General features: G+C 34.8%; 1 protein-coding gene across 4 annotated transcripts in view; it reads left to right on the top strand.

Annotated features, from left to right (window-relative positions):
- Positions 1-19321, top strand: part of LOC124365788 (myosin heavy chain, striated muscle-like) — a 654015-nt gene that overhangs the window by 284301 nt on the left and 350393 nt on the right. The gene's annotated exons all lie outside the window — the stretch shown is intronic.

Here is a 19321-nt window from a genome sequence, read left to right as displayed (position 1 = left end):
CAAATGCATGCCAAAGTCACTTTTTCTACCTTTTCTGGTTGTAACAGCATTGGTTGCGAAACACACTCGAAACACAGGACGCTAAAATGCCAAACACATTTTCAACTATTCTTCGAGCACGTGATATTCGGTAATTGAAGACACGTTCTATTGACCCCCTTATCTTGATGGCCGCTATATGGTTTCATAATGCATGGTTTAAGGGGGAAAGGGGAAAGCATCATCTGCGACTAAAACATAAGGACTTTCTTTGTCCCTTCCAAGAAGAACACGTTTTTGTGGCAAATTTAGTTTTCCTTCAACCAATAGTTTGTAAAATTGGCGTATTTTTAAAAACACCTCCGTCAGAGATTCGTCCTTGACAACCAACGTTTGCATACAGAAAATTATAATTTTGCGTCAACAACAGCAAAAAGAACTACACTGAATGTTCCTTTATAGTTAAAAAATTCACTGCCACTGAATGTAGGTGCCTCGATTACAATGTGCTTTCCGTCCATTGCGCCTATGCAATGTGGAAAGTGCCAAATCTTGTTGAAATCATCGCTAACTTTTTCCCATTCCTCTTCACTTTTAGGAGTCTGAAATAAAATACAAATTAAATTTAATTGAAAGTTCTTATTATATATTTTTTTTTAATATACATTTTTTTAATATATATTTTATGCAGTTTTTAATAACATACATTCTTTACTTTACAGGAAAGTGATGATTCAGACAGTGATGAAGAGGCAAAAGAATCCGAAACAAATGACGATGATACCGCTAGCGTCAGCCAGAGTACAAGTAATATGGGAGAATTACAAGAAAGCTACGAAGATTTGCAGGCTCAAAAGGAAATTACTGATAAAAACACCAAAAGCTTAAAAGCAAAATCTACCACACCAAAGAAAAGAGTTCTAACCACTAGTGAGAAGCAAAATGCAGAAGAGTTTATGGAATGCTACAAGAAGTATATAAAAAAAATCAGCAAGGAACATCTGTACAACCCGATGATTTTGATATATTTGGTGAAGCTAGTTGCTAGAAAAGTGCGAAAACTTCGTACTCCTTATTGCGCAAGCTACTGTGCAGCATTTGATCAATGATCTTCTCTACAAAGCAGAAATAGGAGAATATGACCAACCAAAAAACACAGAAATCAAGAGCAATTGACACCGTTCCTTCATTTTCGATCTCCAATTGCAGTTCACACTAGTTCTACAGATACAAACAACCCAATTATATGAGTCCAGATAGCATTCGGTCTTGCGCAAGTACCCTTAGCGTTGGAACCTACTCAAATCCCAGGCGGCATACAACTTATATTCAAACCCACCCAGCGTTCAAACCTACGAGATACTGACTAGTCCGTCTTGCTCATCGAATCAACATACCACCCAGATTGATGAATCCTGGCCAGCTACGCGGATAACAACAAATGAATCAGCTCAGTCATACATGTAATTTTCAGATACATTCCAAATAAAAGTTATTTTAAAAAATCAGTTTATTTTTTAACAGCTACCTATTAATAATGTTAAATTTTACCTTGACATATGTATTTAGGGCACTTATGAGAGCATCGCAGGTTTCTGGAATTATTACTGATATTGCCTGTTTGGATACTTTGAAAAGATACATCAGACTCTGGTAATACTCCCCAGTTGCCAAAAATCTTAAAGTAATCACTAACGTTCTGTTACACTAATGGGCATTTCGAAAATTTGTATTTTTCTTCTGTATCGAGGGTCCAATGATTTCTATTAGATTTTCAAGATCAGTACTGGTTCATTCTTAAAAAGTTTTTGAAGCTGCATCGCATTTCTCCACTAATACCTCTATCGTCTTTTCTTAAATCTTCCAATAGTTCCTCAACATAGTTTTTTTGTCGGTTCTTCAAGCTCGGCCTAACCCAAAAAACGTTTTTTTTCTTTTTTTGGTTTAGGAATAGAAAAACCAGCTGCCATAATAAATAATTCATTGTTCCTTTGTAATTCCAAATTTCGAGCTCGCCACATTTTCTATCGGGATCACAAAGTTGACTGATTTTTGTTTTCATAATGTGGACAGCAGTTGACAATTAGTTCCTGTTTTCGAAAACTTGCAGTTTTGTTGTGTTGCTGATTTGTTGGAGTTTTTGTTTTGTTGGTTTGGTGTGGACCCGGCATTACATTTCCAAAGATAAGGTGAGAAATAATATTTAACTAGTTGTGGTTAATTGCTAAGTAACACAACAATATAATAGTTTTTCGTGCAGAATTACATAGCTGTAGCCTATACTTTTTTAATAAAGAAAATAGATTATTAAACTGTTGTAAAGTTCAGCAATTCTATGAAAACATAATAAAATCCAAATAATAACTCTAAGAATTGTTTAATAGGCCTAGTTATATATTATTTAGACTGAAATTTATTTATTTTTTTAATGGCCTATGCATTATTCTGCCCATCCTCATGGGCCACTGACCTTTGCGAGGATCTTATCAAACACAATAAGGGGGGGGGTGGTTAATTGTATACTGTAGTTTCCACACGGATCTGCCTAATGTCACTTTATCTACCAGGGTCATCCACTGCATTTGAAATCACAGTACTTCAATAAATAGATACGCCACTTTCAAAATAATCACGACAGAAACCACAACTGCTCGTTTATACACATTTACCCATTTCTTTGTCCATGCCATTGAAACAAAAGGGCACTAGATTAAGCTAGTTAACATTGTAGGTTACATATTAGTTTCGAGCTGAAATATAAACAAAACTTTCACAATTGTAGGAGAAAATGTAATACGAATAATGTCATGATATTTTAATAGGTAAAATAAAGAAAACTAAATGTGTTTTTGTAAATTAATTGCTTGGTATTTTGTCACTTGTCAGGAATATTTTTAATGTGTGTATGGTAAATATATAAACAAATAAAAGAATAAAGAAGGTTATAAACACATCAAATGCATCAGTAACATATGACATTAATTAAAGTAAATAAAAAATGTACCTTTCACTAAACATGGAGAAAAAAACATTCATTAACTATGTCTAAGGTTTAGTCCCCCTGGTTTCTATTAGAAAGAAGGTTGATTTATTTAATAATCTACCTTTAATAATTTTGAATTAACTTAGTATCATTTTGTTTGAAGAACCAACACTATTTTGGCTTGCTCATATCTTCTAAAAAACCATTTATCTATATCTTTATTCTAATAAATTTTAAAATTTCTTTATGCTATGTAGAGAGTAACATCTGTTGTACATGTGTCTAGTTGATTTTTTTAAGTTGGTACCAAGATTGTTCATTTTTGTATGAGTGATGTTGATGTTTCTCTAAGTGTAGTCTTTAGGGTAATTATATACAGTAGACATAATAGTTTATAAACTAAATTTTCGCTGTTACAAGTAATTTGTTATGCCATACAATATTTTCCTGGGTGATACTGTTTCTGTAACAATTAGTCTGTTTCATCATGTTGCATATTCCACAGCATGGTTTATTGTATTTATCGCAGTCATGCTCGAAATTGTTATTCTTTACGTTATTTATAGACGACGAGCTAATACATTTTTAAATTTAGTAAAATTTTTTATAGTTTTTTTAATAATTATATATATTATTCCGAGTCCCGACGGGGTAGACTGAAATTGACTTAGAAATTGAGTCACTTTTACTATCGTTAAGTATATTTATTTGTCGTCTGTATTTAACAACATAATTTAAGTAACTAAATTATCTTAATTAATAAACAATTGAAATATTAAATTCAATAATAATTATGCTTTCCCTTTATTTCTCCATATATTACTCGTATTTTCGATTTTATCTTTTTAGAGAGCTGAAAAATAATATATTCTATCCTCATGTTTAAAAAAAGACAACTAAGATGGATTTAATACCATTCTTTAACTTTATAGTAAAAATTATATAGTAACTATGCCTTTTATAACTGCATTACAGTACTTATCAAGTACTAAATATTTAATATAATTTGTTAAAATGTACATGTAAATGTGTATTTTTTTCTAAAACTTAAATTTCTTATTTGAATATTTTCCTTTTCTGTGCTCAACAGTGGTTGCGGAAAAGATTGAAATAATAAGTGGTTAGTACTATAAGCTTTATACTTTATACTACAGTATTTATACTCTGTGCTTTCAAGACTATAATTGTAAATAAATTAAAATGATGGTTAAATGAATTAAACATATGGACCATTTATGGTCGTGCTGTCATAAAACAATGTTTACACAGAACAGTTCAATAAATTATAACTGGCTCTTTCATTCCATACTATTATTTAAAATCTATTTTTCTCTTTACCTGATTTTTTCAGTGAACTTTTACGATATTTTAAAAGTTATTCTGCTATTTGGGACAGAGACGAATCCAACAAATCAGAGATCATTATATCGGTACAGTATTTCTTGAATGGTATAAATGTTGTAACTAATTATTATCTATCGTACGCCATCTCAAGGCATTTAAGTTGTTTTTTTTTTTAAGTTTTACAACCATTGTTGGTACTTTGGTATTGTTCGAAGGCCACTAGTTTTGGACTCCTTTTCATTATCGGGTATTAAAAAAACAGACCATTTTACCTATTTTGAAATGCACAAGTCATTACGACGAACTGATATCGTATTCTGCTTCCCAAAAGGAAGCGATGTTGGCGATTGCATCGCCACCAGTCGCCGCTACTCCCGATCCCCACACTATTCTGCCAATCAAAAACTTTCTCTTTAGTTCGAGGTAAATGCCAGAGGCGAAGATAATAATTAACGATGAAATTATAAATTAATCAAGCGCACGACAATAAATGAAAACAACAACTAAAAGAACAAGTAAAGACAAGTGAATCGTGCTTCTAGGCTTACTTGGGTCGCTCGACTATGCCTACTGGAAGGGTCGCTCGTCTAGGCCTATTTGAAGGAGATTTTGAGACAGGAAGTATGACTCTTCGGATATTTTTAGATTCAATTTACAATAAGGCTAGTAACCTATAATGAAGTTTATATTGGACCTCGATAAGGAAAACTCGTCCAAGAATAGTGGACTCCGGATAATACTTAGTACAGTATTGATTTGTACGAATTAAATCTCTTAAGAAATTGAAACGAATTAACATGCTCGGAAGAATTTTTGGAATTTTATAAAAGATTCGAAGTTGGTTTTAAAAGATATATTTAGTTTACAATAATTATTGTAAACTAAATATATTGTATAGTATAATTATTGTAGAATGTGATTATGAGTTTTTGTTACAAGATTAATTGGATAGAATTTTGTAATAAGTTTAGGTTTATTGGGTGAAAACGAAAAAATGAAATGAAATGAAATGAAATGAAAAATGACTTTATTAGAGGCGAAGTTAGGACTATAAAGTCCTCTCTACCACTTAAAACGATATATTAGTTACACTACACAGATTTGTCTTTCCAGGCAAATCTTTTTTGAATACACTGAAGGTGAGTTTTGTTAAGACAATCCTCCTGACATAGCTCAGGTGTACCTCATTGTGTTAGTACCAAGTAATAAAATTTGAGGGGATCCAGAGAACTGATATTTTTCCGTAGGGGTCAGAGAGTAAGGCCCTATTTTGTTCCTTAAAAAGTTCTTGACCCATTTTTTGTTGAGAACGATCTTTCAGCAGTACATGTAAGTAATACTGAATTATTTAAATAATAATAATCGTTTACTAAAAAGGTTATTTTAAAAATTTTAAATTTGGGGGCTCGCGACCCCTTGTACTTCCTCGCTGGCTACGTCTTTCTCTTTAAAATTATATTTGCTTTTTAGACATTTCTTCCTCTAATACACGTTACAGTACAGCATCGATTTTTACGGTAATACCTCCAAATAACTGTGATATAAGAAATATATCATTGAAAAGGACTTCATTTTCACGCTATCATCAATCCATAACCATAAATCCTACATAACATAATTCTTGATTATATATAAATAATTATTGCCATAGAGATGTTATTTGTTATAAAAACGAATGATAAAACAATTTTTTCTAATGGGGTTATTCAGTCACTACCATCCAGTCCGACTGCAATAAAACAAAATGTAGTTTACTGGAGAGTCTATTAAACACAGATGAAGAGGGGGAATGTAATTCACCGCATAGTAGCCATACTGTCCGTATGTTACTAGTACGTTTATTTATCGTTTGTCTAATTAAGGTTGGCACCATTGCAACGTTTTTACGTCGGTGTTAAACAGAAGCTTGTTAACACCGAATGTTTTGTTTTATTGAGCTCTGTTCCCGCACTGGAGGGAGTCTCTCCCCCTCCCCATATCATCCCTTCCCACCCACCCCCATCACGGGATGTAGGTCACTGTTACTCAGGGGGAGTATGTAGGGAGTAGATCTTTCTCGGTGCATTTATATAATGTGTCTGCTCCTCGGAGAGTAGCACTCGGTGTTTTTAAAACGTCAAATGTGATTTTATTCTCGCTGTATCCGATTTAGTCACTGCATTGATTTCCTTTCATAAGGGAAGAAGTGTAAATCAAAATATACGAGGTGAAGAGTGCACGAGAACACCTATCATGTAACTGTCTACGTCGAAGTTTAATTAAAAATTATAGCTCAATTCGTTCTTCAGACATAGCCCACTGTGGAAATCAGACAGACAGACGGAAAAAGAATTTTCCTAGCACCTTACCTGACAGCAAAACGTGATAATGTTTAAGTACTTAGTAAAGTTTTCTCCTGAGATATTCGTCTAAGTAATAGGCTTCGCTAACGCTCAGCCAAATTCCGTAGTCTGACGTGAATTGCAATTAAATGTTGTCCTTTAAAATGTTTTTGGCCCGTTTCAATATTTAGAACTAACTTTCAGTAGTACATGTTCTACTGAAAAAAATGAAATTTGGGGGGGTCCTGTCCCCTCGGATTCATTCGCTGGCTACGTCCTTGCAGACTGTGAAGGATTTGAGATGCTAAATTACATTACTCAACAACCTCGTATATCCGATGAGGGTTTACAAGCGTATAGTTATCAAATAGCCTATGTGCAGTTCAGAGGTAGTTCTGAGCGGCGGAGCGGATGTGGTGACAATTCAGTATCATTGTTGAAGGAAAACGGTGACAGTTGAAAATCCTGTTACCGTTGAGTATCTCCAGTCTGCAGCCTCCGGAGCCGACAAAATTGACGGCTTCAACTACCGCATCCTCCGGTAATTTTCCGGGTCGGTGCGCGGAGAGGGTGCGAGGTGTCATATCTTTGTCTCCGGCCACGGCTCGCTGCCTGCATCCTCAGGGTTGTCATCCTCATACCGTCACGTCCTCTGTCCTGTCGGGCCGGGAACCTGCTCCAGGGACGGATGCAGTCTTCGTGTCACCCGAGGCAGTCACCAGTGAACCAATTCACATAGTTTCCTTCTGAACTTATACTAGGCTAAAGGTTAGGTTTAGATTAGGTTAGGTTTAGGGTAGGTTAAGTTTTCGGTTAGGCTAGTTTAGGTTGGTTTTAGGTTAGATTAGTTTTAGGTTAGGTTAGGTTTGGGTTAGGTTAGTTTAGGTTGGGTTTAGGTTAGGTTAGTTTTAGGTTAGGTTTGTTTTAGGTTAGGTCAGGTTCGGAATTATTGGCTGAGCGTTAGCGAAGCCTATTTCTCCAGGAACTAGAGAGGTTTCATTTCTGTCTGTCTATCTCTCTGTTTATCCACATTATCCATATTTAGAAAATGATCTTACCTATAGAATTATAATTCTGCAGCTTAATTTCAACATGAGCATCATCAAGTTCTCGTATTTGGCTGAGCATTAGTATACATTTTTCATTGGACTTATTGGACATTGGATAACTGTGACGGCAACGAGAACATAACTGAAAAACCAAATTTGTTAACACAATCGTATGACATTTTAATATGTACTGTAATGATAAGGTGGATTGGTTGGTATGGCTATCGTTACATTCTATTATATGCTTCTTCAACTTTCAGTTCTATCAGTTTATTTGTATATGGAATATTGTATATTTTTCGTCTTTTAAAGGTAAGACGAACTAATGTTTAATCTTTACCAAATAGTCAGTAATGACTGAGCTGTGATTTAGTTCTTTTTGTTAGTTTTTAGTATTTAGTGATGATGGCGCATGTTCTTCCACGGGATATGGCTGAGCGTTTTAAATCGTCAACTTTTGTGTGTCTGTCTGTCTACACGACATCTCGAAAACGAACTAATCCACACACTTGAAAATTTGCGTGATGCTTCAGTTCTGATAGGCAACATTGATTTCGATAATGGTGCCTGTTAATCCATGTGATTCGGCTGAGCGTTAGCTTATATTTTTACACTTGCCTTATTGGTAACCATGATCATTTCTCATTTGTCTGTCGGGGGATGTAAAGATTTCTTCTCTGTTTCATTGTCTTTCTGTCTGGCCGTAGGACATTTTGAGAAAAATTTAGCCTACGAGTACAGTCTTGGTATCGTGAGCAGTAAAAAAATTAATCCAAAAATTAGGCGGTAGACAAAAGTTGGACAAGAATTAAACTTATCATGTTCGCTTTAAAAAAAAATTATTGATTATATCTTCACCCACAGCTCTTCTCATTTTTGTCTAGACTGTTAACAGTTACTATAACAGTGATTCATTGAAGAAGTTGAGAACATGTGCTCAAACTCAGGATTATAAAATATCTCATGCACAGAAAATAAAACTTTGGGCCAACCATAGTGCACGGTGCTAAGAAATAACTCTACAAACAATAATACTTGTACTTATTTGTTATAAACGTCATTAACTCATCGTGCAGCACTGTTATATACTAAGGTATACCCAATGTTATTTCAGACCCTTTGACCTAATAACCAATTTGCTCAATGTTATGTTTAATTACACTTAACAATACTAGTTATTTTATACTTTGATGTGTGTGTATGGGAGTTAATATTTTTTTTTTTTTAATAAATACAATATTAATTTTTTTTAAAATTGTATAACTGTTTAATATTATTACTTGAGTTGCTTGAGTATAATTTGATACAATACCATTTTGCCATCCCAACTCAGGCGACTAGGTGTCTGTCTTTCGCAGGATAACTCGGGAACGAAATGATATAAACTGTACTTGCCTTATTTTCTGTTCACTATGGAAAAATATCAGTTTTTTTTACTTTTTTTATTATCATTTCTCAATGTGGATTTTTATACTATGTACCGTGTTTTGCAGACAATAAAAGCATCTTTTTGTGATTACATTAATACATAATGCGTCCTGACCGGGACGGAAACTTGTAGATGCAGGGAATCGACCCTCTGCGCTCGTGAGTGTGAGGGTCCGTGCGTGCGACACAACTACCTGCCCCTTCGGCCGCAATTTCTTATGTTAGTAACAAAACAACAAAATGTTCAGAACACAGGAAATATAAAAGACTGCACTGGTACAACGCAACATCTGACATCTAGACCTATGAATTATAATTACGACGACTAGCGAACTCACTAGTGAACTCTGTTGACTAATCCTAGTCATTAACCTCAGTGAGACGTTGTGTTTGGCCTGTCTCAAAGCTATCAAAGAATTCATTCTCAGATAAATCAATGATAATCTAAGTTTAGAAATCTCTCAGGTTCGTAACCATATCCTCTCAATGGAATTCTTTAGTGTGCACGTTATCAATACTAGAACTAGAACTGGCCGTTGGATCGAGCTGTAAACATTTTTTCTATCAATAATTATGCAATTATCGTTTCTGTGAGCTCAACGTTAGTGAATTCTTTCTAGTGCTGGTTATAATTACTAATATTACTTAGATGTCTATTAAGTAATTTGAATTTTGTGCTTATTAACAATGTGGTAGGACGGCCTTTCTAAGGAATTTCATTGAAATAACTAAACAGTCGTGTAGATGAAAACCTTTTCCAGATTTTTAATATTTGTAAGCTCTAGACTGTTCCACAATACAACAATATTAAAATAAATTTGGATAAACAACGTTACATGACAGAATGACAGAAAACCATCCTATTAATTTGTATTTTTTCGGAAACCACGTATTGAACGATATTTTATTACAAACAGAATAAAACAGTATAATGGGAAACCCAGTTGTTCTTCTATTACAGTGTAAAATCTTTGTATAAAATAATCTTTTACACTGTAAAATTTTTATTTCCCTCTGTTATTCGGTGCATTTCAATAAATCGGATATCAATTGAATAGCGAACATCGAAACTAGTAACAATCGATACTGTATTCAAAATCCAGTCAATGTCCAGTAGTGATGTACATTACAATACTCGTGATGCTTTTGGTATTGACAGAAAATCGAACTTGTTATATTAGCAAACTCAGAGGCAAATATTCAATAGTCCAAACATACTAAATAAAATATTAGAAACAATAAAATAAACCAACCTGTAACACTGGTCTTTTTCCTTGTTTTCTACTCTGCTCCAAACTACCTGGGCCCAACAGCAATGCCTAAATTGGTAATACTATAGAGTCACTCTTTGCCGTTTAGAGTTATATGGAATCCAAATATCACAACCTCTACTGAAACCCTCGTGGTGAGGTTTGGGAAGTCCAATTTCGGGGTGAGAGAGGAGAGGTTAGATCATGGTTCCCTTGAAATTTTGGATTGGGATTTAGCGGAGGGGGGCTTTTTATTTGAACGAATTCAAATAAAAAGCCCCCCTCCCACAAGAACACAGTAGGTACGAGAAGAGATGGCACTGGAAACACTATTGTGGTCACTAGTAACCACCATCCTTCCAATCGATACTGACCTTTCTCGACCTCTCCCCTTCACCGTTTGTTTTTATTTACTCTGGTGGAAATTTATATGCAATTATTCCTAAACCATACAGCTACCTAGTGGGCAATTATTTCGGAACTACTCAAACATGAGATCAACTGAGGTTCTGCCATTCAAAAAAAAGGAAACAGCCTATCATTATTTGCTGATACTATAGTGCACCAAAGATCACGTGACTCACTTTTAATGCAGAATGCTAGTTGTACTCTCCCACAAGTTTACCCGATTTGGGGTAATATTTTGTAAACAATTATCAAGTGATTTTTCTTCTCAGAAGTTGGTGTCAGACTAATCAACAGCCTCGCTGAAGGTATCAAACAACAAAATTCAAAAAAATAAAAGCTCTTTAGACGAATTCATGATGAAACGCTGGAAAAATAAGAGCACACATTCACAAAATCGTAATTCCGTACCTGTAAACACTGTAAGAGACCAGTTTGAATGAGGTAATGAATGTTTGAGTGGGTCATTATCATCGAGAAAGGTTAGGTTAGATTTAGGGCGATTGTGATTCAATTTTTACACTCTATTTTCATAATAAACGACATTATTTTATCGTATAGAAAGTAAGTTTTCTAATGGCAGGATACGTATTTTTAAAATTAGAATTGTAGTAATGTTTCTTTAAAAATGGTTACATTAGAAGAAGTGTATCCCAAAGGATAAAAAGGTTACAGCAAGGATAATGTAAGGGATTGCGGCATCTCCAGTGACCTCAGGAGCGAGTTCGATTTTCTGTCAGGGCCGGGCGCGATGTGCGATGGACGGACGGGCCAAATGGTCCGGCAAATGGGCGACTAATCCGAGATGCGGGCCGATATTAATTGATTGTTGCTGGGGTTCTTTGCACCTCTGGCCCCCTGATACTGCGGCCGGCAGCTGGACATCGCAGATAGAGACGGCTTGACACTTTCATTACCCACATTGATGTGGCGCTCGGACGGTTGGGGGGGGGGATTACCGGGATCTTGAGGTGACACATTGACGCCTCGGTTCAGTGGTCGCCAGTAATAGTTTAGTTATTATTTAGTTCTCGAATGGCTCTCACTCAAAAACAAGTCAGATTTCTTCAAACAAAAGCCATTTTTATAGTTTAAAACATTAAAAAACATTTGTGTATCTAGTACACTTTTATAGATAAATATGAAACCTAAAAATTACAAATAAATACAATACATAGCTGTTAGTCCATAACATCGAAGTTTGAGAGTGATTCAGAAAAAATTTGATTTTATCTTAAATTCTGGCCTCTTTGTTGTCTGTAGGTGGTCTCCGGTTTCACTTATTATTAATTTTAATCTTTCAGTTTTTCATTAGTATTTTCATTGACTGTAAGATTCCTTTCATAGTGTAACAACTTTCTAGATGATTTTGATTGTGCATATTTTTATTGTGACTAGCTAAAGGGTATTCTACGTCGGTATGGGCAATGTCAAATCGGTGGCCAGTTACTGTTACGCGTAATGTATTACATATTTGGGCGACATATTTTTGAATATAGAGATATAATTTGTGGCTTATGTTACTTTTGAATACGGTGGTAAAAATATTGCTTAGGTGGAGAACTGTCTCTATGATTCTCGTTGAACTCAGGAGCGCTTAAGAGTTCAGAATGCCCAAGGGAAGAAAATAACACATAATATCTTCACACTCTTTGTAACCGATACGCACAAATTAAAAATTAACGCGTGGTAACTGCACACCTTGTAGTCTAATGGCTATCTTGTTCTAAACCTCATAAAGAGTGAACCGTGAAGTGTATGTTTCCACTAATATTAGTCCTGTAAGATGGTAATCCTACACGAGTATCGAACTTGGAAACATCATTGGACCTAACACCGATCTTTGCAGCACTCCCAGTCACTTCATGGAACGACTAAAAGATGTCGCTGCGAGATCCTGTTCTATTAAATAACATTTGAAGAATGTCACGTTGAGCCACAGTTGCGATCCTCTATTGTATATGTAACCACTATTATTAAATATTGAACACGGAAATATCATCGATCCTTGCAACACTCCTAGTCACTTCATGGGACGACTAAAAGATGTCACTGTGAGATTTTTTCTATCTAATAAAATGTTGACGAATGTCACGGAGAGCCCTAGTTGCGAACATCATAAACAGACAGCCGTGAAGTGTATGTAACCACAATTATTGATTATCGAACACGGAAACAACATCGGTCCTACCACCGATCCTTTCGGCACTCCCAGTTACTTCATGGGACGACTAAAATATGTCGCTGCGAGATTTTGTTCTAACCATAGTTACGATCTTTATAAACATCCAGCCGTGAAGTGTATTTAACCACTTTCATTGAATTTCGAAACTGGAAACAACATCGGTCCTAACACCGATCCTTTCGGCACTCCCAGTTACTTCATGGGACGACTAAAATATGTCGCTGCGAGATTTTGTTCTAGTTACGATCTTTATAAACATCCAGCCGTGAAGTGTATTTAACCACTTTCATTGAATATCGAAACCGGAAACATCATCGGTCCTAACACCGATCCTTGCAGCACGCCCAGTCTGAGTGATGCTGCGGCGAGATCACGGTCTGAAATAGCCTCAGAGTCAACCGCCGCGGTGCGGCCTCATTAACAAGTGACAACCGAGTCCGGGGTCCGCGGTCGAAGAGCCGCGCCGGCCGTGCCCATCTAAATGTAAAACCAACCGAAATCAATCACTCGCGAGCGGCTGAAAAGAAAGCAATTTAAGCGAATGATCAACAAGGACCCGGTAATGTGGCCAATCGCAGTCGGGGGCCCAGGGCCCTGCATTTGTCTTGATCGAGGGGGGCCGAAACAAAGGGTCCGACACCATCAATAAGCCGACTGCAAGATTTTGTATTTTAATTATTGTCTCAGACGCTGGCAGTTGCGGCGCGGCCGCTGGGTCGGCAGCTGGACCGACCGCAGATGTTGCCGGATGTCCAAGGTTCGATCTGCTTGTGGGCGGGGGTCCATTGATCTGCACCTTTCCCATAAAACACGTCTACTACTACATCTTCTCTAAAGTTATACACTGTTCTGTACGTACCCCAGCGAATCCACAAAGTAAAAACCCTGGAGCATAGAAGTGGCATAAAGTATAAGTTTTAGGGAGACTATTGGTCAATTTTAAAATTCTCGAAGTTCTCGTTGCAAGAAAATTACTAAATGAGAAGGGTATTCGTATTCGTTTTATATAAAGGTGGCTGGATGTACAAAAAATATTTTCTAACGCCAAACCTCCCTGTCCAAACAGTTTCATGTGTCCAGTAGTATCAATGTTTTCCAAGAGATAAGTGTTAATGGTTGGTTTCTCTATATCTGTACTTTTAGACATTACTTAACACTGGATATGGATTAGAGCTGAATTACTATACAGGGTGTTCACAAAAGTACGTTACAAATGTATAAGGCTAATAGTACTAATGTTTGCTAACAAAAAATGTTCTGCAAATATAGGTCGAGAAATTTTTCGTTTAGCCGCTAGCCACCATTTTGTAACAAAACTATTAGCTCTAGAACTAGTTAATGATACAAAACTTTGCACTTAGATTATAATAAATAAGAAGAAAGGAAATAGTTGTGTAATTTTATTTAATACAAAAAATTGCAAAATAGTTGGCCTTAAAATATTGCATCGCAAAATTATCGACACATTTCTCGACCTATATTTATAGAATATTTTTTGTTACGAATCATGGGTACTATTAGCCAAAGAAGTATGTAATCACTCTGTATATGTAACCGCAATATATTACGAATTTATATTTCAATTATTTATTCCAAAGTTTTATATCTGAGCCTAAAAAGTCGAGAATGTTGATTGAGAGTATTGTTCTCTAAGTATTGACAGTTTTAATTTATTATTGTGTTTATGTTATTCGTTTAATGTGTTCTACACCGGAGACGTAAATGGGCATTACTCAGTTACTTTTTTGGATTCTTAATGATTTTTGTAATGTATTGATATTATATTATATAGTATATGAAAATATGGTAAATGTTGCATAGACATTCCCCCTTCATTTGGTAATATAAAAATTGTTCTCTATATATGTTAATAAAGAATTATTCTGCCTAAATAACGCAGTCCACAGAAGATGTTATTCTGCCCTCTACTATAGTGACAATTTATAATATTGAACAAAAACCAAAATTATATATTGTTCAATGAATTCTTCAAACATGCTCGAAGTGACATTTCTTAAATTATAAGAATACATTTTTATCTATAAATTACAACAATAAATACTCTTTTTAAGTACTTTTTCTTACCAAAACTTATTTTCGAGAGAATTATGTAGCAGTGTTACAAATTTAAAACGATTTTGAAAATGCAAAATTTAAATGGAACCGTTTGTACATTAAAGTTTGATATTTTTTATATTATGAAAAAGACTTTATAGGAAACTATAGTTTAGATAATACTATAGAAAAAATAGTTTACCTATTATAAAATATCCTAAAACTTTAAAGGGTTTATTGAAGTTGTAAAAGATAAAACTACGTTTTCTTGAAGAAATACGTGATAAAATCGTGCCTAGTTGATTTCAGGGCATCTACAACTTAGTAAAGACACAAAGCATTTTAATAAATTGAATAATGATAGATGATAGTTTAAATTAAATACAAATATTTATATGTTGTTTACCGCTTCAACTAAATTTTCATCCAAATAGATAGATTTTTTAAGATCTAGCTACATGTAACTATTATGAAGTAAACACAAGACAGTAACGCAGTTGAAGTGGGTTTTTTACAATACATATTTTTCAAATAAAAATCTCAAAAATAAAAAAGGACTATCAGTGTGCTTTCCAAGCTCATTTCAAATAGGTCAGTGATTGTTCTTGCTAATACAAAAAACTAATTTTTTTATAAAATACCTTTTGTTTTATTGGATCCCAACAGGCTTTAACAAAAATAATCAAATCATGTACAGTGCGTCCACAAAATCATGTCACACTTTTAAATAACTTTATTTACAAAAGAATAGACAGTACGAGAAAGAGAATATGGGAATAAAAAGTGGTTTACGTAGTTTTACCATGAGCATCATGAATCGCCCTGTAGACGTCCAAGCGTACTTTGATCTTCTCCCATACTTTGATTAGTACTTTTGGGGTAACTGATCCAATCTGATTCGTCGTTTTCAATGTCCAATATACTAACTTCATAATGACGCTCCTTTCTAAGTGAAAGGTAGTGTAATCACTAAAAACAATGCAATGTATACATTTTTAACCCATTCCATTTTAATTCTTTAATTTTTCAAAATTTGTCATTAGGCTTCAAAGCATGCAACATTTGATGTTTCTAACCATTAAATTTAAATCTTTTCTTCGAAATTTTGTGAACTGTAGACTTGGGAACATTCAACTCACAACCAAGTTTCCGCACAGACCATTTGGACTTTTTACAAAATTGTTTAAAATGTTCTCGACGGCTCCATCTCCTTTTTTAGCCTTCCTGTCCGCATTTTTTTCACTAAACTGCCTGTTCACTTATACTTATAATCCCATCGATAAAAACTGCGTCTGTCAGAGGGATTTCCATGAAACACTCGACGACACTCACGTTTCAGTAAAATCACCGAATTAGACTTTTCCAGCCACAAAATACACTGAAACTTTATTTGAAAAGCTGTCACGATGACTGTTTTCATAAAAATTTGGGCAACACATCACTAGATGGAAACATAACCTTTTAAACAGCTGTTTTAATTCATATATGTTTCGCAGACTTAGAGTGACTATAAGCAATTCAAAATCTGACATGACTTTGAGGACACACTGTATATTTGCTTTGCAAATTGAGAAAGTAAAAAGATGCACAAGAGATATTGAGCCATGACAAAACGTATCTTTGTGAATATTCCCATGTTTTTCTACACATATGACTTCGTCAGGACAGTGTTATTTCTGTTTTACCCCCCGAAGAGCCTCTTTTTACAAAACAACACCCTGACCCGGCCTCCTGATCCCATCCCCAGCGTCATACCGCGACAGGATGTCGACGATCGGACCATTAGACACCTCGGTGTGATTTTTTCACCCGCCCCCATTACCACCGCTCTCGTTTGTCACAAGGCGTAAAAATCGGTCTATAGAAAAGTCGACCTTTCCAAATCATAATTATCCCTAGCCATTGTGTGGCTCAGTTTTAATTTTTGTGAGGAAGTCTGGGACCATCAGCGAGACAGCGGGAGCTGAGTGGCGGCTGGATAAAGCGTCATCCAAGCCATCTCGAGCACCTGCCGAGCGAAATATTGTTTAGTTGTCTTAAAGACGAAGCTATCCCGGCAAAAAAATGTTGTTGCGGGGTCATGTCCTATCTAATAACATTTGAGATCTAACGTCACAGAGAGCCATGGTTGCGAATATCATAAACAGGCAGCCGTGAAGTGTATGTAACCACTATTATTGAGTATTGAACACGGAAACATCATCGGTCCTAACACCAATCCTTGCGGCACTCCTAGTCACTTCATGGGACGACTAAAAGATGTTGCTAGGAGATCTTGTTTTATCTAACAAAGTTTGGACGAATGTCATGGAGAGCTATAGTTACCAACATCATAAACAGGCAGCCGTGAAGTGTATGTAACCACTATTATTGAGTATTGAACACGGAAACATCATCGGTCCTAACACCGATCCTTGCGGCACTCCCAGTCACTTCATGGGACGACTAAAAGATGTTGCTAGGAGATCTTGTTTTATCTAACAAAGTTTGGACGAATGTCACGGAGAGCCATAGTTGCGAACATAATAAACAGGCAGCCGTGAAGTGTATGTAACCACTATTATTGAGTATTGAACACGGAAACATCATCGGTCCTAACACCGATCCTTGCGGCACTCCCAGTCACTTCATGGGACGACTAAAAGATGTTGCTCGGAGATCTTGTTTTATCTAACAAAGTTTGGACGAATGTCATGGAGAGCCATAGTTACGAACATCATAAGCAGCCAGCCGTTCCTTCCTTATCTGATTGCATACCAATCATAATTATTCAAATGGAAGCATTAATAAAACAGAAATGGTGACAATAATATTACTATCAGATTTATAACAGTAGATAAAGTGTGTTTAAATTTATCATAAATTTACGCTAAAATGTTTTGTCTGAAAAGTTTTTGGATAAATTTTGAGATTTAAAAATCATTTTGAACTTGCCAACCATTATTATTAAAGAATTCCCGTAGGGGAATTGGTTACTAAGATCATCCTCAAGGCAACACCAAGCCCGATTATAGCTTCAAGAACTTTTGTTTTTTATTGAAGTACCGATTTTTCAATATTGGATTAATTCGGTGTTTCTGAATTACCCCATTAATAAATTGTTGACTGACCAAATTTAACTTAAAGGAAGGTTTTTTTAATCTCTGCTTTCAAAAAATGTGATTTTTGGGGAATGTACATTTAATACTTTTTCTTAATTCCTTTAAAATAGGCAGTAGTCGAAACGTGTATGTAAGCGCTTACGAGTCTTTGTAGCCTACATTACTCGTACAAAACTTTGGCTAAAACCTTAGTAGCTAAATTATTAGAAAGAAAATAGAATGACAATTCTTAATGGCCTACATTTACTAATACATTTTTTCTTATGGATTCACAATTAATATTGTACTCAATGTTAGTCAAAATGTGAAGTGAAAGTTTTAATAAAAACATATTAATGTTATATAAACAAAGATTTGGTTTTTAAGACTGAGGTTTTTAAGTAACCGTAACCACCATTTTAAGTATACTTATCCGTTGACACTCTGGTGAAAGTATGAGCTACAAATACAAAACTCATTTACTTTACTGAAAAAGTTTATAATTTTATAAATTCAATATAAAATGCAATAAAGATTGCACATACATTCTTATCTCATAGGTGGTCACAATTCGCTTGCACCTCAACAATACAGATCCACCAATCTTACAGTCGTCTTAAAGTTTCAGCATATATTAATAAAATGTTAATAACACAGTACCGAAAACCATAGCATTTTGGTACAATTTATAAATACGTCGTAATAAAGTACGTGGATAGAAGTTATAAATAAATTTCTTTTTTGCGCAATCTCATGACTTTTTAATTGCACAAAGTTTTATTTATATTTTATAAATAACAATTTTTTTACTTAATGTGTTTTAATAATAGTTGTGTTTTGAGCTCTACAGGACTTCATAAATTTAATTAAAAACTTTATCTGACTGATAGCATAATGATCTAGCCTACCAATATGGTTCTTGCCTTTTATGACTGAGTTCTGATTTTATTTTATTTTTTTTTTATTTTTACAATACATATCTATTTGTTTTTATAAGTTTTCATTATTTGTATTGCTTTGTGTATTGTATTGTAGTATGTTGTCAGGTCTGAAAATGGAAAGTTCTTCCAGTCCATAAATACACTTAGTAGTATGTTTTTCGAAGTAGTATAATATTGGTTTTAATATAAATATACATAAAGATTTGTTATGACTAGTCCGTATGATAATTATATTTTGAATTGGAGTCAAGACTTAAAACAAGGAGTTTTATGTCAGCTGTATTTTTAATAATGATTAATA

This window comes from Homalodisca vitripennis, chromosome 7 (assembly GCF_021130785.1).
Source record: "Homalodisca vitripennis isolate AUS2020 chromosome 7, UT_GWSS_2.1, whole genome shotgun sequence".
NCBI classification, from domain to species: domain Eukaryota; kingdom Metazoa; phylum Arthropoda; class Insecta; order Hemiptera; family Cicadellidae; genus Homalodisca; species Homalodisca vitripennis.
This window is presented reverse-complemented; position numbering and strand designations above follow the sequence as displayed.